An 18,230-nucleotide genomic window follows, 5' to 3' on the forward strand; every position below is an offset into this window, starting at 1 on the left:
CTTCATCTTACAACCTGTGGCAACTAGGATCTACCCTGTGAAGAAAATTACCATGACGGAGATGGTTACTTTATCCGCAGGTCTGTTAGCTTTTGCACGTGTGACAGGGAAAGAGGAAAGGCTCTCTTCTCTCCTCTTGGGATCAGGGAACCACGTTGCCAGCAGTTACCTGCTTGCTCTGTGAATCCACCCTCCCCTCCTCCCTCTCCCCCTGGCCTGGCTCCATTACCTGGCTATTGCGTCCAGATCCTGAATCAGTTCAGAGTGTGTCAAGTTCAGCACATATTTTTATACTACTTTTATTGCTTGTCTTGCATGCTGTGTGACCCTCTGTCATAGGACGGGTCACACAGGTCACAGGTGCTTTTCCACTTGTTGCTACCTGCAGTCACTTGCGAGCTTCAAGTACTGTCTCTGCCAGATGGTGACTTCCCAGCTTGTAGAGTGCAGGGCAGCAACCTCCACGCTCCTCAGTGCCACATTTGCTTCCATGTTGCACTGATCTCCCATCTCCTTTTTACTTGCAGTTTTTCAGCCAACACAGCCTTTTTAAAAAGTCTTCTTTCTCCTACAGTGCAGTTCACCTGGATAAGAATCTTGATAATATAACAGTTCAAAGTGAGGCAGATTTTTATTAATTCATTCTCTTTCATTTTCTCTCCAAGCAACCATCAGCATCATATATAAACAGACCCTGGTTATATTTTCTTTTGCAAAATAATATTTTTATGACAGATGTCCTTCATGACAGGTGTTGGACCAAGCGTTTGGATTTGATAGTGGGTTTCTTGCCATAATGAACTACTGAAGTTGGCAACAGCAGGCAAACATGTTCTTGGTTATTCATATGTAGAAATACTTAAAGAGCTAATCCTCAAGTAATACGCTAGCATCAACAAGTACTGAAACACTGTTAAAATTGCTCAAATCCTGATGCACTGTTAAAATTACTCAAATCCCAAAGGCATCATTTAAGTTCATGTAGACCACTGAAACTATAAGTTAAGAAAATTCTGTGCTTGGGAAAACCACTATTCATTTCCCCATTGCAGATCTTCTGGATTTAAGGATGGCCCACAGACTATCTCTGAAGGCAGGCAGGGAACAGGAGGCAGAGCATGGTGAAGGATTTTCTTTCAGTCCTACGGGGAACGTTCTGAGTTGGCATCCTGAGCGGCATTTGGCTGCCAGCCATAGAAAGAATAAAGTCAGTAACTTGCAGGTAACAGCTCACCAACTAAGATGGTTTCAGGTCACTTTCAAGTAGTGAACAGTGCCACCACAAATTAAGTATTTTTGCCAGGTGTCACCCTTCTTTCATTGCAGGCACAAGGTAAAGACTGCTACTGAAGAAATACCTGTGACTGTGTCACCCCCTGTCCTGATCCCTGGGTACGTATCTAATTTTGTGTACCACATCAGATTCAAAAGCCAAAGTAAACTTGGGGCAGAAACAGCAACTGCAGAGCTGCTGGAATGCGTTCTGTATGTCCAGAATTGCCCCTTTTGTTGCCATACTTCTATTCCCTGTTTCCAGATTCTTAGGACTGCAGCTTCTGGTTTTGATTAAGGTGCGTTCCGAGGACTTCCGAATTTCATACAGACTCTTGATGTTAAAAAGGTTCTGGTAGACAATTGGATCTTGTTCTTGTTGGAAGTCAGTTACATATTTTGTCTGATAATTAATAAAATCTGTCTTTTTTGCCACACAGGATGGAGCAGTTAGATAGAAAATATGAAATACAAATGATAGCCTGAGAAGATCTAAGTCATCAGTTTCTCCCTGTGTCTGCAAACAGTTGAATGCCAGTCCAGAGAAAATGGGGAGATCTTACTTAAGACTGCATCTAGTTACATTCATCCTTAACTATGCTAGTTAGGCAAGTGAGCCTAAGTCAGGCCATGACACAGCAAAGTTTCCAAGATACGCCTTTCTGTTAAACAATATTTTATTAAGGAAGAAAATAACTTTCTGTGATTTCAGATTTTTCAAAATGACAATAATTGCTTGGCCTTTTTCTGCCAAAATAACACGAGGAAACAGTTTCACCATACAAATTTGGCAAGTTCAATAGAAAGCAACTCCTCACCATAGTACATTTGTGACATTTTAACTGGATGTATTAAACACTGGTCTTCAGCTTTCAGTGCGAGAGAATCCTTCAAACCACTTCTTACCTAACTTTAATCCATCTTTGTTTTCACAGTGCTTACTGAGAATGGAAATAATGTAGTCAGTGGAAAGATGTTCAGAAGAATAGGCAAGGAAAACATTTTGCCTAGCCTCCTGTCATAAATTAATGAATTTCCACCATTCCAATTATAGAAAGATGCAAGAAATTCCATCGTTTTTTTAAACGCAAGATAGAACCCAAAAAAAGACAACACAAAATCTGAATTATCTGACTTTAGGAGATCTGTTTAAATAATCAAAATGATTGAATCGTGTTTTTAAAATCCTTGCTTATTAGATTGAGTAGAGCAGGTTATTGTACAGGGAATAGCTGCAATTTAAACACAGGTTAATTTCCTGCTTCTGTGCTAGAATATGACATTTATACACATGCAGCACCCACAGGGAGAGAGGATGAAATAATTAATCTTTGCTTAGTGCTAGCTGTATTTCTTGCAAGAATTATTGTAGTTTTTTGAATGTTTGTTATGCTTTCTTTCTGGAAGATGGAAAGCAAAATATTTGGCAAGTGAACGAAAGGTTCAAACAGAACCCATATACTAAGAACTACATAGGGAATTAAAATATAACCAGTTTTGAAAAGGGACATGTGGTGAGATAGAAAATTATACAGAACAAATTGTTCTATAGATTAGCCTTTGATTATAAGCTTACTTAAGGAAAAGGGTACTAAGAAATACAAATTTTTTAGCTTTTAAAGTAAAAACATGTAGAAGTGCGGTAGGAAATATTATTCATAGTGACCACTAAAAGCTTTATTAGTCTTTTGGTGTAAGGGATACTGTATCGGGATATTGAAGAATTCTAATGAATCCTTTCAGCAAGACAATATGGACAGTTAGCGCTAGAACAAGAATAAATAAAAGTGTTGCAAAACTTCATTTGCAATGTTTACACTTTTTTCTCCATGATAGCTAAATTTTATATGCTTTTTTAAGAACTGCTGAGTGTGTAATGATATTTACAAATTACATTCACTAAGGAACTCAGTAAGAGAAAAAATAACATTTACCCAAACAACAGAATAAACTATTTTTTAAAAAAAAAACACCCAAAACAACAAACACCTGCCCCCCACCCCACCCACAGTCCTTGACTTGCCCAAGCAGTTTTAGTGAGACTAGGACAGACAGGACCAAAATGCTTATTAGTGTGCAATTTCCATAGGCACACAAATGAGAATGTTTAGCAAAGATCTGTGATCTTGTTTAATCGGAGACAAGCAAAAGAAAACACTTTTTTGAAGTCACTGCATTGTAAAATGCTCAGAATTACTGATTTTATAACCTTCATAAACATTGCCTGATTTTCCTCATCAGTGTTTCCAAAACTAAGTGCAGTGAGATCTTAGTTATTCAACTAGTTCACCATCTCCATAAGGCCAGTCAAAGGCTTTATATACGAAGCCCTTTTCGATTTTAATTCACTGTCTGTGAAACACACCAGATCCGTACCTCAGAGTTACGAACCGGGCAGCCCAGCAATACACTGCATCAGCGTGCAGCTGCTTGATCCCTCCAGCTTGCACCCTCCTTATTGCACAGCTAATAGGTTTGTGGATACGTTATAGTGTGGTAAGTTCTTACTCTGCAGTTAAGCAGATCTCAGTGATGACATTTTGTGCTGTTGTCGTTAAATCCCTCAAACTTAGTGTTTCATTCCAGCTTGTAGAGTCCATCAGCTGCTAAGCTTGTTTCCTAAACATAAGATATCCACCTTCGTTTGGAGTTGGGTACAAATGTATTCAAAGAGAGCAGTGTTGACCATAAGTCTCGTTAAAGAGAGGTCTAATTTATGCTGAAACCAGGGAAGAAGTATATAGTCCAAGTCATGTTGCTAAACACAGAAGTGACTAAGAAGGCTGGTTAGCTTAGGGAGGGGTTGCCAGAAGCAGAGAGGCTGACATCAATGAGGTCTGGAAATGACTTCAGACCGTACGTCATTATCTATTTGAAGGCCTTATGTTGCTATAGCAACCCTGAAATTGCATGAGTATCTAGATATTTAGGACTACAGTGAAGGACAGATGCATTAAGGTAGCTTTCCTCTAATTAAGAGAGGATATTTTTTGCTTTACCTACTTGAACACTACTCATACCAAGTTGATGGTGCAAGTAATAATTTAAATCATTCTGCCTTTGAAGAAAGGTCAGTTTCCTCATACACTGAAACCAGTTTTGAGATTGGACTTAGTTTAGACTTGAGTGGGGAAGGAGCAGCGTATGTAACTCACTAAAGTTAACATCTCTCCAGCAACGCACAGATCATAAGGTTTTCCTATTGTAGACCTCTGTGTACCCATTAGCAGGTAGGCATCCTGTGGGTTTGACAAACTTGACTTCTTCCATGGAATCAGGGCTCATTAGACACAAGAAATTTCTTAGAGCAGGAAGTGGGTATTGTGGTGATAAGCTGCTAAGACCCCAGAGTATTAGATTTGGGGATCTAGATTCAGCTTGGATTAAAAATCAGTCATTATTTTTTAAAAAAGTAATAAAACTCTGTCATTAAAATAACATTTTGTTAAGTGTAAACCCAGAATAAAAAAAAAAAAAAAGGAAGAAGGAAATAACATTGTCAGTAATAATTCATTCCTGACACTGATTTATTAACCCTGCAAACTGGGAATGAGAGAAGATAAGAGTTTCTTCTATAACATCCTGTAGGAATTGCCTTTTTCACTGCAGCTTTTCTAGACTTGCTACGTATTCCCCATCCACTCTTGCTCTTCAGTGCTTGTGACTGTAAGTTGCCTGCAGTGATCAGGTCAGTTCTATCACAGTTCAGGTTCTGCCTGGTTGGTTCAAAATCCTGTTTCTGTAGTCTCTTTTAGCAGTGTTTTCTGTAAGTTTTCAATTGTTCATTTGCAAACAATAGCTAGAGTTCGCTCTAAAGGTGCTGTACTTTGAGCAGTCCAAGAAAACTGGAGATTTTCTGCAGTGTGTTCTGAAAAGGTGTTTTTTTCCTTTAAATTGGGTAACAGAGTTTGTACCTACTAAGAAATAAAAAATTAAAGAGCAAAAAATCTATGTGAATAAGGTGAGAAATTATTCAGTGAAAACAGAGATGGTGGAAATTAGCTGTAGAACTTTGGGGTTTTACCATTTCTTGAGCAGTCCTTGGTTATTTCTCCATTTCCAAGCGACATTGTTAACAGGGAAGACTTTTTGTCACTAGACCTATAATAAAATAATAATTTATGCTGTTTTCATTTCTGACTTAGTATGGGAATCCTCCAGAACAACATTTGCTGGTTGCAAATAATAAGAACTTATTTCATTCTGTTTCTCTACAGAGATAATTTTCCATCAGCCATATCCCTTAAATGTAATGTCAAAGGTTGACTTTTATCTAAGAAGTCTCATTAGACTGGATACTACATTGCTTGATGAAACTATCTCTCTTAGGAATTTAATAATGTAGCAAGAATGCGGGTACTAAAATACACCTAGTCAAAAATATAAGGCTTGAAGAACACAGTAAGATGAGAAGTAGTTAGAGGCTATGGAGATGGCAGAGGCCATCTCAAATTCTTTTAGGAGAGGCTAGGGATGTAGAAAACTTTCATATATTGAAAAAATATTTCATCCACACCATAAGGATGTGTTTTTAAATCTTTGCTTTAGTAAGCAAACTTTTGAAGCAAGTTCTTGGATTTTTTTTGGGGGGGGTTTGTTTGTTTGTGGTTTTTTTTAGACAGTAGCAACTGTAACATCCTCACGCAAGAGACCTAATGTTCTTATTACTGAGTCTGTAATATTTTGTTGGTAGAAAATTACAGTTCTTTTTCTTGCTTTGTGTTCTGTTTTCAGGCATTTTCCCAGGTTGAGTCTTCATTTTCTAAGTGGGGTTGTTGACCACCAATTATTGAGATCCTAATAACTGTATACAAAACCAGACTAAGCAAATATTTAGTTCCTGTGTCTTTGGATGTGGAAGTACTCTTGTCTCTGTATGTATCTGGTACAAAAGACTAATAGTTACATTCTAATGTGCATTCTTGTGGATGTCTGGTGATACATCATTATCACCCAATGTGAGCCCTATCTTTCTAAAAAAAATTTGAACCATTTTGTCCTTCCTCTTGATGTAACTTCAGTTCTGACTTGAAACGTCTCAAATATATACTACATTTGCATCAGTACTGCTTTCAAGGGCTTAACTACTCTGCTTCCAAACAGTATGAAATATTAATTATGATGGCCTGGAAGAGTGCCAGTTGCTAAGATAAAGTGAGAAAAAATGAGAAGTTGCAATCAGGGATGACCTTCTGTTGATAGGCAGTTTAAGATTTTTCATAATTTTTTTTTTTATCCAGACTTAAGATTGTGACTTTCAAAATATAAAATAATAAACCATTCCTGTCATGTCCTTCATATCTGCTTTATCCTTGCCATTGACACCCCCAGCTGGCAAGTTCCTCAGATAACAGTCTCCCCAACTGTTCATGAAAGTAGGTGGGTCTTACTTTAATTTTACTTTAATTAGTAAAAATTAAATTAATTAATTACCGGCAGGTCAAGGGAAGTGATTCTCCCCCTCTACTTCGCTCTGGTGAGACCCCACCTGCAGTACTGCATGCAGCTCTGGGGCCCCCCACATGGGAAGGACACAGACCTGTTGGAGGGGCTCCAGAGGAGGCCATGGAGATGCTCAGAGGGCTGGAGCAGCTCTGCTGTGCAGACAGGCTGAGGGAGCTGGGGTTGTTCAGCCTGGGGAAGGCTCTGGGGAGACCTTATAGCAGCCTGCCAGTGCCTAAAGGGGCTGACCAGAAAGCTGGAGAGGGACTTCTTACAAGGGCCTGAAGCAGTAGGACAAGGGGGGATGGCTTTCAGCTGGAAGAGGGGAGATATAGATTAGATATTGGGAAGAAATCCTTCACCATGAGGGTGGTGAGGCACGGGTGCAGGCTGCCTGGAGCAGCTGTGGGTGCCCCATCCCCGGCAGGGCTCAAGGCCAGGTTGGACGGGGCTGGGAGCAACCTGGTCTGATGGAAGGTGTCCCCATGGCAGGGGTTGGAACAAGATGATCTTTAAGGTTCCTTCCAATCCAAACCATTCTATGATTCTAGGATTTGATGATATAAGCTTAAGTCAAGGAGAAAAAAGCCTTTTGGATGATGAGAGGTCCTCGTAGATGACTGATGGTATCCATTTCCTGTTAATTAATAATTTTTTTGCTAGTATTTAATCTCATGGAAATACTGTCTAAAAACTTTTCAGAATTTCCTAGTACATAATGATAACAGTTGACTCACACCTCTAATTTTGTCTACTAATAAAGCTTCACATTTCTTTTGAAGTCATGAGTCATTCCTGTATTCATTTTTAAAATTCAGCACTGCAACAGCACAGCACAGCACAGTCACAGACCTAGCAAGCGTCCTACAGGTTTCCTGGCGCTCGGTTATTTGCTTGCCTGCATCTGGTAAATGTTTCTAATGTATTTGACAGGGAAAAGGCTTTTTCATCTGTCTTTTAAATTAGGAGCCAAGAGATCTGGGATTCTAGTCTTACCCTTCATGGCTTGTTTCTGCAGCTATTTGTGAGCAGTTGGCATATCCCATTTGACGATCGACAGAATGGTGAGGTTGTGTTGTGCCGCGTTGAGCTGGGCTGTGAGCAGAACCCTGAGCACTGACGTTTTGGGTGCTGGCTATCCAACTAACGAAGCCAAATCAATACACTCAGCAGTCCTTGCTGTAACCGGATCTTTTTGCTATTAGGATAGGTGCCAGAACCTAAACACCACGCGTTCTCTGACTTCACAAATAGCTCTACATTCCTCCAGCAAAATTAACTGTGTGCTGCTTCCTGGGAGGCAGCATATGAATCACCAGCCTATTTCAGCCCAGTTACCTCCATTCACTTCTGAGTAGGTAACGTTCAAATTTAAGTAACTGTTCAAGAAGGAAGATGTAAAAAAATTAAAATAAATCCCATGCTAATACATCATACAGTTTCTCTCCACACTTGTGAGGAACCTGTATCTGCTGATTTGGACCTCAGTATATGACTGGTGTCTTAGCTTATTAAGCTGAAAGAGTTTCAAAAATGGCATGTCCTGAAGCAGAAAATACCTTTGCCACATGAATGTTAATGGGCAAATGTATCTCACCTTGGTGGTGATTGCTGCTGTGAATTGCCAGCCTTTAGCATCTCCATCCGATAACGCAGACCTATTGATTTGCTGCTCTTCACTGAATGTCCTTTAGTTATCTTTTTGTAAGATGACACCTGCGCCTGAAAAGAACACCCCTGATGGATTTGTAACGCTAACTAGACATCCCTTTTGGTACTCACAACAAAGCAGCTGTCCTCTGGTGACTGTCCTGCTTCTGTGGCATGTTACATCCCACTGGCAAGAGGAGGTGATAGTATTGGAAGCTGACAGTTCATTTCTGATCTCCGAAACAAGGCTAGGTTTTACAGATCTATGAATCAGTGAACGCTGCTTACTGTAGTCATCCGTTCCTATGACAATTCATGAAGAACTGCACCAAAAAGCTAGGGTGTATAAAATCTGTTAACTTATTTTTATAGTTCTGATGGTGAATGTTAACTGCTGTTAAACTAAGTGGAGACCATCACAAGGCATCGAACAGGAAATGCAAAAGGAAGTTGACACATAGAAGTAAATACTTCTGTTAAAGTCTGAGAGGATGTTTACATTTCTTGCCACTGCTGTCTCCACAGCATTTCCTATTCCTGAAATCAAGGGGTCACTAGTCAAAACTGAAACTAGAGAGATACTATCCAGTTAGACTTGGCCTCTGCCTTGCATGTGGTTAAATCAATGTTCTAGATAACCACATATCCTAGAACATCTGCAGCAGTAGTACTGAAAACGCTTTCACCACACTGCCCAGCTGAACTGCCTATTGTCAGTGGTGTTTAAAGGTGACATTGCCAAAATATCGGGAGAAATGTGTCACTTCCTGGCTTAAAGACATCATAAAATTAAAGAAAAAATGAACATTTTAAATGAACGTCAGGAAGATGTCCATCATGGCACTGGATTATTCTGTCAACTGGAAAAGGTGGTAGTAAGAATATATATATATTTGAACTAACAAAGAGTATAAGATGGGAAACGAAAAGCCTTCATTAGCAAGGAGATCTTTGCAGTTTGACTAACTAGTAATGGGATTAGTTTCATCAAATATAATTAATGTATTACAGGACAGAAAATGAAGAGCTCAATAAATGTTTGATATTCACTAGGGCAAAAGATTATAGAGTATGTCTATCATTCCGTTGCATTTTAGCTTTATGGAGAAGGTTACTCCCTTTGTAGCTACAGCTGAAGTCATTGGAAGTCCAGTCTGTCATGCTCTTATTTTTCAGTTGAACAGATTTTCTTGAGAAGCTGAATGCTTTATCTTTTTTCCGGGAGTTTTTCTTAGAACTTTACTAAAGGTCAAGAAGCTGTGTAAGTATTACATTTTAAAAACTAGCTGTGACATTTTTTTAAAAATACAGTTTTATTCTGTAGTTGAATCAGCTCTCAGAAATGGATCAGCCTACAAACTTGTATGAATTAGTTTGTTCTTGTAGCCTGGCTGAGAAGAAATGCTTCTTAGCATTTGTAGGATTATCCTGGAGGTGAGATAAAAGGAGTTATGTTTAGGTGCACAAAAATGTTATGAATTACATATACACAAAATACCTGTGATAGAAAAAATGTTCAATGCTGTAAAGCAAAGCACTCAAAAATGCCAGAACTGGGGTTACTGATGCCCCATCTGCACATGGATTTACATGTTTGAGTATGTTTTTAAAATCTGTGATCTTATTTACAATACCCCTGCCTTAGTCAGTGCACAAAATGAGCAGAGCCCACTTCGGGAGCTTGTTTCATTCTCACAGCTTAGTGGCCTGTAGATCAGAGCGCAGTACCTCACCAACATAAGCAAGCACTACTCTTCTCTGCACCCGTGGCTGTGAGCCTGCCCTCCCTTCCGCTGACACTTGCCCATATCTTATCCCACAGGAGCCAAATCAAAGAGCTAAATCCGCAAGGAACAACAAACTTTTACTTTGCAGGGTTTGTGTTTGGTCTGTTGTGCACTCTGTGGGGCTTCACGGTAATGAGGGTGGGCACAAGGGAGAACGCTTACGTCAATTTTCACTCTCATGGAATTGCATGTTGAGCTGCTGCACGTTATTTGTAACCTGCTCTAAAATGGATGAGTTTCTATGGAGCTTTTCTTCCATGAGTGAATCAGGGACAGAATCCAGTCCCTTTGGGCACTGTTGTGTTGCCATGAACGTGAGATTGTCCTTTCTCTTTGGCCACACCATGCCTTAGCCATTGCAGCGTCTGTAACATATGAAGCTGGGGGTTTCCAGGCAGCCTTACCCTTGATGTATTGTCCTACTTTGTTCTCTGGACTTTGCTTTCCTGTGAGCAAGATGAGGAAGAAGTGCTGTGGAAAGGAAACCACTGTAAACAACTTGAGCCTGAAATGCAGTGTGTGTTTGAACATTGCTACCAAAACCTGTAACGGCATAGCTGGGTCTCAGCAGGTTCCTGTCCTGTTCTGTGCTGCTCTTTGTCCTGCGCTTACTTCTCTGTATGCTTCTGAGTTGGCTTAGGTGGGGGAGTCACAGCAGTTACTGGGCCCTACTGGTAACAATGAAAGTTATTCAGTTCTCCCAGAAGTAGTGGAATAGGGAACTTGTTACCACATCCACCCTCTGCATTTTACTTTGGGCTAAAACAAGTTTAGGCTTCTCTTGAACATGTGAACTAGGACTAACTTTCAAGCAGGCTGTAATTTTGGATGGCAATAGTTGCTGCTCTGCATCTTATCTTGACCTGCCTTTGATTAAAATAGGTTCCAGTAGTTCAGAAGTAACTTACTATTACAGATCTAGGCAGCTCAAGTCTCATCACTGTTGTTTTTTACTGTTGGGTGCTTAGGCTGTCTGGATAATGTACAGATAGACACTTCAAAACTAACAGAAAGTCTTGTCAGCAAGGCACCAAGGGTTGCCTACACTTCTTCACTCTCTCCATGTAGTCAAGTTTCTATGTGGAATCAGAGCTTTTCTGCAAAGGTATAACTGGGAGCTGTTACCACTTGGCCCATTATCCTGGTGAGAAATACTGGTTTAATGCCCAAGGGATTTGTGCTCACAGACCTTACTTGCAATATTACAGATATCTGGAGTGCTACTCTGAGTCCTTCCTATTGGAGCTATTTCAGTGTCTGTGGATTCTTACTCTTGGGCTACAGAAAGACATTCTTGCTCTTTAATTGCCCGAAATGTCAATGGAAGCATAGCTGCCTGTGGGTATTTGCTAGCAGCTAAGGGGAAGTTAGAGGACCATGAATTTTGGACAGGGGTACCTAGATCCTTTTTCACTGTGTTTGACATCTATTAGATCTAACTAGGCTGCTCTTCACAAACATCTGCTCTGAGTTCACTCTCCCTTTTATAGCTCCAGCCTGTAGACTATCTTGTTTACAGCATTCAGAGTTGCTTTTATAGATCCTATAGAGAGCTGATAATTTGTTATTTTCTTCTAACTTCTCATTCACAGATTTCACCACAACTTCAGTGCTTTATTATTCTTCTTTCCCAATCATTTTGACTTGTCTTACCCTTCTCCCTTCCCGCCTTATGTCCTACCGAGTGTACAGTAAAAGAGGATAGAGCTGTAAGTGACTATTTTGATCACTCCTCTAGGCTATTCATCAGTATTCCTGACTTTCTGCTGGTGATGAGCAATTGGCTTTTTGTAAGAAAGATACTGTGATTCTGTCATGGTTTAACCCCAGCTGGCAACTAAGTCCTATGCAGCTGCTCGCTCATTCCCCCGTGGTGGGATGAGGGAAAGAATCAGAAAGGTAAAAGCAGGAAAACTCATGGGTTGAGATAAAGACGGTGTAATAGGTAGAGAAAAAGCTGCACACGCCAGTGAAGCAGCAGGAGACACCCATTCCCCGTTCCCCATTTCCCACTCCCCACTCCCCATTCCCCACTCCCCACTCCCAACTCCCACTCCCCCGGGCGGGCAGGAGGGGCTCAGCCATGCCGGGACAGCCGGGCTCCAGCCTGAGGGGGGCCTGGGGAGGCAAACGCCATCACTCCGTATGTCCCCCCTTCCTCCTCCTTCCCCAGCTGTACTTGCTGAGCATGAGGGCGCATGGCCTGGGACACCCCTCGGTCAGGGGGGGCAGCTGTCCCGGCCGTGCCCCCTCCCAGCGCCCGGTGCCCCCCAGCTGCTCGCGGTGGGGCGGGTGGGGAGCGGAGGAGCCCTTGGCTCAGTGTAAGCACCACCCAGCAATAACGAGAACATCCCTGTGTTATCAGCGCTGCTTCCAGCTCTAATCCAGAACACAGCTACTATGAAGAAAATTAACTCTACCCCAGCAAAAACCAGCACAGATTCAAGTGACAGACAGAGCAAGCAGCTTATTACCTGTAGTTATGTGGCACTCAATTAAGAACAGGACGTCACTAGTGTGTGCCGGCTTGCAGTGTCCTCTGGAATACCATCAGTAGCTAGGTTGGGGGGGTTGACTCTACTTTTTTCCAGGAAAAATATGTGGTCGTTAGAAGGTGACTGAGCTAGATGTAACTAACTTGGCTTGCTTCTCCCCCCGGCATCCTTCTCTTTATGAAAACAGACCTTTCTTCAGGAGATACATTTTGAGAGGCCTAGGCCAGAAATCTGTTCTGACTTTGGTGACAATGACGTCCGTCCATCTGCTAGGTACTTCCCTCCCTAACAGAAAAGTATGATGGCACAGGCACAGACAGCAGCTTCTTGCCTGCTTAAGATGGAGGCACAGGCACGTGAGCACACGGCTGCACCTTCAGTTCCTCTGCCTGCAATTTGAGAAGATCCAACCGACGCTAGCTTAGCTGTGTTTTGAGCAGGGAGGTGGATTAGATGACCTTCTAAGATCACTTCCAATCTAAATTATTCTACCATTCTAAGATGTATCAAACTACAGGAAAGCAGGGAGACAGATAGGGAACATACATTCAATCTGTGAATCTCAATGAACTCTGGCTACTAATAAATCTTTTTTTTACTTTTGAGTAACAGTCTGTATGTCCATTTCTAATTCATGTGGATTAATGCATGGCATCAGCTTTGGCTGGATCTGAACCCTTTGCACAAACAGCAGTCTTATATGTGCTCTTTTAAATTTCTGTAAGCTTTAACTGGATGACAATGGGAATCAAGATGGGCATCCTGCAGCCTCAGGGATGAAAACGCTTGTAAAGAAGCACACCAGGCCTTAAACTTTGTCAGTGGTGTATGTTTTGATTACTCAGATAAGCTCTGCCATAGCAAATTTTAGTGTAATCTTACAGTCTGTGAGCCAGTTAGCTTCTGTACAGTGGTTTTGGCTTCGGATAACCTGACAAGGGAGGCAAAGAGTCTCAGGATTTGTTTGAAAGACCATGACTTGTAAGCGTGTGATGTCACGACTGCTGTGTCTTCCTGACACGGGCTGCTTCTGAATCCTGGGTGTTTGAGATCAAGAACAAAAAATGGCTACACTGTTTGTGGTTTACAAATGGCTTTGCTGTAATGAGAGACAAACTTTGCAAAGTTTCTGGTGTGAGAAAAAGCTGCTGGGAGCAAGCCATGTTCTTATTCTGTAGGCAGACTGATGGCAATGACACACATGAATGCAAATGTGCTGTAGGGAAGACTTCTGAAGCAACCAGTTCACAGAGGTACCCTAGGACTTTCCAAGCCCTAAGGACTGGTGGAGGTTCAGAGCCCACCGGGGTATACCTTCTGGGAAGGAAACAGGGACTTGAAAAATAATGGGATCACCATTTGATGCGAGTTTTGATGAAGCTGATGAACAATTCCCACTTCAGCTGAAAAAAGGAAATCTAATATGACATTTGGGCTTGGTTTTGGTCAACATCACAATAAGAATGTGATCATGAGTTCAAGCACACCACTCATCCTACACTAACATGGCATAGGATCAAAGGATGCAGGCTCACATTTCAAGGTATCAGGAGGCCTTCTGACAGGCTGGCTGAAAGTCAAGGGGGGGGATGATTGTGGGAACTCAATGTTGGTATCTCAGGCAAATCTCAGCATGCCTCTAGACTCTGAAGAGTCATTGAGAAGCTGCTGCTGCCTCTAGAGTTGGAAGCTGTTCAGCACCGCTAACAGGTAGCCTGCACACACAAACACGAAGCCTGATCCACCAGGTGCTGGAGTCAAGGACATGGGCAAATGTCTTGCGATGCCCAGTTTGCATCATGGTACCAGTTACCAGTTGTACAGGATGTCTGGCTGTACCAAGGCCTTTTCTTTCTCACAGATCTGAAACTTCCCAGCTGTGTGAACAGCCATGCCATGCCCTAGCCAAGACGCTCGTCGCTGTTGAGTGAGGTGAGGATAATGGGATGGCACAATATATCCATATACAGCATGAGAGCATTTGTGTAGGGCGATGATGCCTTTAGGAGGGTTCCCTGAATGTAAGCAGCCTGGGCACGAGGATTACATGACTAGATGTTTGCAGGAGCTTTGTATATTAAGCTTGGAAAAGCCATAAGGATGTATTGGGGTGTGTCCCGTGATTATCGGACACGCGTGTCCTGCAGGCCCTCTGCAGTGCAGGGTGAGGACCCCAGTGAGCCCTGGGGCTGGGCACAGTGGTTCAGCACCTGTGAGTACAATCAAACCTTTCTGTTCCAGAACAGGGTGGCTCCTTCCAGCTATCCACAGCAGCAGTCGTTGGCACATGCTGTCCCCCCCCAAAAACACCCCGAGGCAGTGGCTGGAAGGGGTACTGGGGGCACTGACCAGAACCGTGCCAGGGAATAGTTCAGCCATCAAACAGCCAAGCTACCTGTGCTGACCCCTGTACACAGGCCCTGGTACTCTTCGCGTACAGCTGTAGCCTCAGAGGTACAGCTATCCTCACTTGAGACTTCGGGGCCTGCAAAGTGAAAATACGTGACTGCAGCAAAGATAAACACCAACAAACTGTTTTTCAGAGGTTTACACCAACCCATCCTCTAACTAAGTGGGGAGAGAATGTTTTTCCAGTAGGAAGCCATTACTGTTGCTGGGATCTTTGTGAATGTGTCTGGCACTGAGGAAGGCCGAAGAAATCCGCCATGTGGCAGTACCAGTACTGAGCAGTGGATGAACAGCTGCCGGGCAGCCTCGGCTGCTGCTCCTGGGAGCGTACTTGAAGTGCAGCACACAAAACACATCTTTCCTCAGAGGCATTGTCATCGTCACCCTGGCTTGAGTTTGGATTGGCAGGCAACCTTAGGCACTTCTCGTAAGGTCAGACGGGGCTGTCACCCCCTTTGCTGCTGAAGCATCACTAGTACCCCTGAGAGCTGGGGAAAGCAGGGTGTAACATTAGCCCTGACCAACACCAGGGCATGATGCTGGACTGGCCTCAGCAGGAACTCCCGCAGCCCACGCTGTCCGCAATCCCGTGAGCTACACTGGGAAGAGCTGCAGTACGGCACATCGCGGCACATGCGGCAAGGCTGGCTGCTTTGCAAGGGAAGGAGGAGTTGTGGCTTCTTGTCAGTTCCAGAGGGACCTCTCTGGACTCCCCACCATCACATCCCATGCTCCTAGCAGAGCACACACAAATGCAAGTTGACCTTCAGCACTTACCTGGGTGCTGTTCTGAGCGCAGAAGATCCCGGTGAAAGGTGGAACCTTTACTGCAGCATGTTGCACCAGAGCGGCTGGTGGCTGCAGGCAGCCAGCTTTTCTGTGGAGGAGCTGCACAAGCTTTAAATAAAAGATAAATGGTTGGGTGTTGTAGTCAGAGTCCAACCCAGTCGGCCTCACATGGGGCACCAAATGTTGCAGCACAATCAAACTAGTAGACTGCAACAAGGCTTTACCATTGGTCAGATTCTACTGTCCATGCTGTTTGTCCTTCCTCCAGAAGCCACGCCACGCCACACCACTCCCCTTCCACACTCCTCAGGGCTATTCAACTACTTAGTAGGAACAAGCTACAGCTGCACATCATCCATGTCCATCAACCCACTGCCTTGGGGGCAAGGCCACAGCTGCATGTTACCAGTGCTCATCAACCCACTGCCTTCACTCCTCTACAGTTGGGGAAGGACAAGTGAGGGAGGAGGTCAGTCACAAGGTAGAGGAAAGGATGAACACAAAAAGCCCCATTCCATGTCCCTCTCCTGCCCATACAGGATGACGTGTCCTGCCTCCTCACTTCCTCTCTCCTAGGCAAAGCCTAACACTGCCAGAGCCGAGCTACCCACTCTGGGTGCACCTCTAGGTTGGGTTGTGTGTACGTGGCTGTTGCTTAGGAGTAGAACAGGTTCTTTTGGGCTATGGGTACAGTGGAAGAGAATCTGGTAAATAAAAAGTTTAGATCAACTGGTGCAGTGGAAGTCAAAAGATGACTTTAAAAATCACTGCATGATACCACAAGGTATTTTGGATGTGGTCAGTCAATTCAGACAGATGTTGTATTATTGTGTTGAACTGCTTTGAAAATACTGAAGAGATAACAATTTGTAAGTACACTTACACCCTTTTGGCAGGAGTTATATTCTGGCTGCATAAAGCTGTGATGCTAACAGGTGTTTGGCTTTTTTCATTGTTGGGGGGGATCTGCTGCAGTATTAGCACTTTTGAAAAAGAATGGTCCTTGAGGAGGTAAAACATCTAATAAAAAATTGTTTTCATCTGTTACTGAGGAGTCTTAATTCCTTTTGATTACTAAAGAGCAAGTAAATTAGAACAAAATGTCTTGACTTAAAGCATGTCTTTTGAAAATGACACAGTTAATGTCTCCTATTGCTTTTTTTGGACTGAAGATAGTTGTCAAATTTAATATAAACCAGTAAAACACTGCAGTAAAAACTGATGTTTCTGCTGAAAACTGTTGTCCAATTCTAACAAAGTCCAAACTGAAGTGGTATATTCAAAGTCAATTTTTAATTCATGTGCCAATTTACCTTCATAACAAAATATCCTTTTCACTTAGAAAGAATATGTAGTGAGCATTCAGCTACATATTCCTGCATTTTGTGGCATCCCCAAAGTATCCATGATAAATAAATGAATCTCTCCAGTAACAAGGCAATATTCCTTTTTTGAAACGGTTATTAACTTTTCCTAGATCTGACTGTTTTTTCTGGTTGTTTTCCCCCCTTTTCTTTCTTTTTGTAAACTTTTTTCTTTGAGGTTAAGCACCAGCTTAGTTAAAATTAATTTTTAATTGTCTTTAATGGAAAACTGATTCTTTTGCGTGTCCAAACCCACTGTGGATTCTTCTTGATTTGAAAGAAGCTATTGTTGCGACGTCTTGCACCTACAATTTATATAAAGACAAATCTATCAGCTTGATTTCTAGAAATATTCATTGCAGTTGCTGAAATGATTCTGCTGCATTTTATTCATCAACGCGCCCTGGAGTTCTGATGGTTTATAAGATTGTCATCTCCTCTGTATTTACAGCGTATTAACTTCTTCCTTTCAGAGTGCATCAAAGCTTCAAAGTAACTGGATGTTTTCACACCAAGCCTCCCTCTGCAAGGCAGAAGAACCCTACCTGGTGGATACACTGCTGTCATTCATGCAGGCTGCTGCGCTGGCTTCTGGTGCGGTTACTCTTTTCAGGCGTGCTCTGGTGCTCATTTTGGTGATTCATTTGCTTTCTGCACAGGCCCCTTACCTAAATTAGCAAATGTTCTTCCTCAAGCGCACCTGACCTTTGTGCTGGAATTGTGCTGAAAAAAATTATTCTGCTTTGATAGGGAAAGCTAATTTATTTTTAAGTACTGGGCTGCCTTTTTCCCTGTCATACTCTTGATGAATATCACTGTTTCTCTTCAGTTTTACTAGACTTTACTAGACTCAAGAACCTCACTGGCTCTGGTAAAAATGACTAACTGTTTTTCCCAAGGGAAACCCTCATCTTTCTAACAGGTTTCTCATGCCATTCCCTGGTAACTAGCTGCCTCACCGGCCTGTGAGCGCAGCATGTGAACTCAGCACACAGCAGCCCAGACGATGCCTGGGCTTTGCT

At 42.5% G+C, this 18,230-nt stretch overlaps 1 long non-coding RNA gene across 1 annotated transcript; it reads right to left on the reverse strand.

Annotated features, from left to right (window-relative positions):
* Window positions 1-281: 281 nt before the first annotated feature.
* LOC129735744 (uncharacterized) lies at window positions 282-8,770 on the reverse strand. Its single transcript, XR_008731585.1, has 2 exons — window positions 8,497-8,770; window positions 282-5,373 (listed from the first exon to the last, which is right to left on the reverse strand). It is a non-coding gene; the product is annotated as an uncharacterized LOC129735744 (long non-coding RNA).
* Between the last annotated feature and the right edge of the window lie 9,460 nt (window positions 8,771-18,230).

The sequence above is a fragment of the Falco cherrug genome, chromosome 3 (assembly GCF_023634085.1).
Source record: "Falco cherrug isolate bFalChe1 chromosome 3, bFalChe1.pri, whole genome shotgun sequence".
Classification (NCBI taxonomy): Eukaryota; Metazoa; Chordata; class Aves; order Falconiformes; family Falconidae; genus Falco; species Falco cherrug.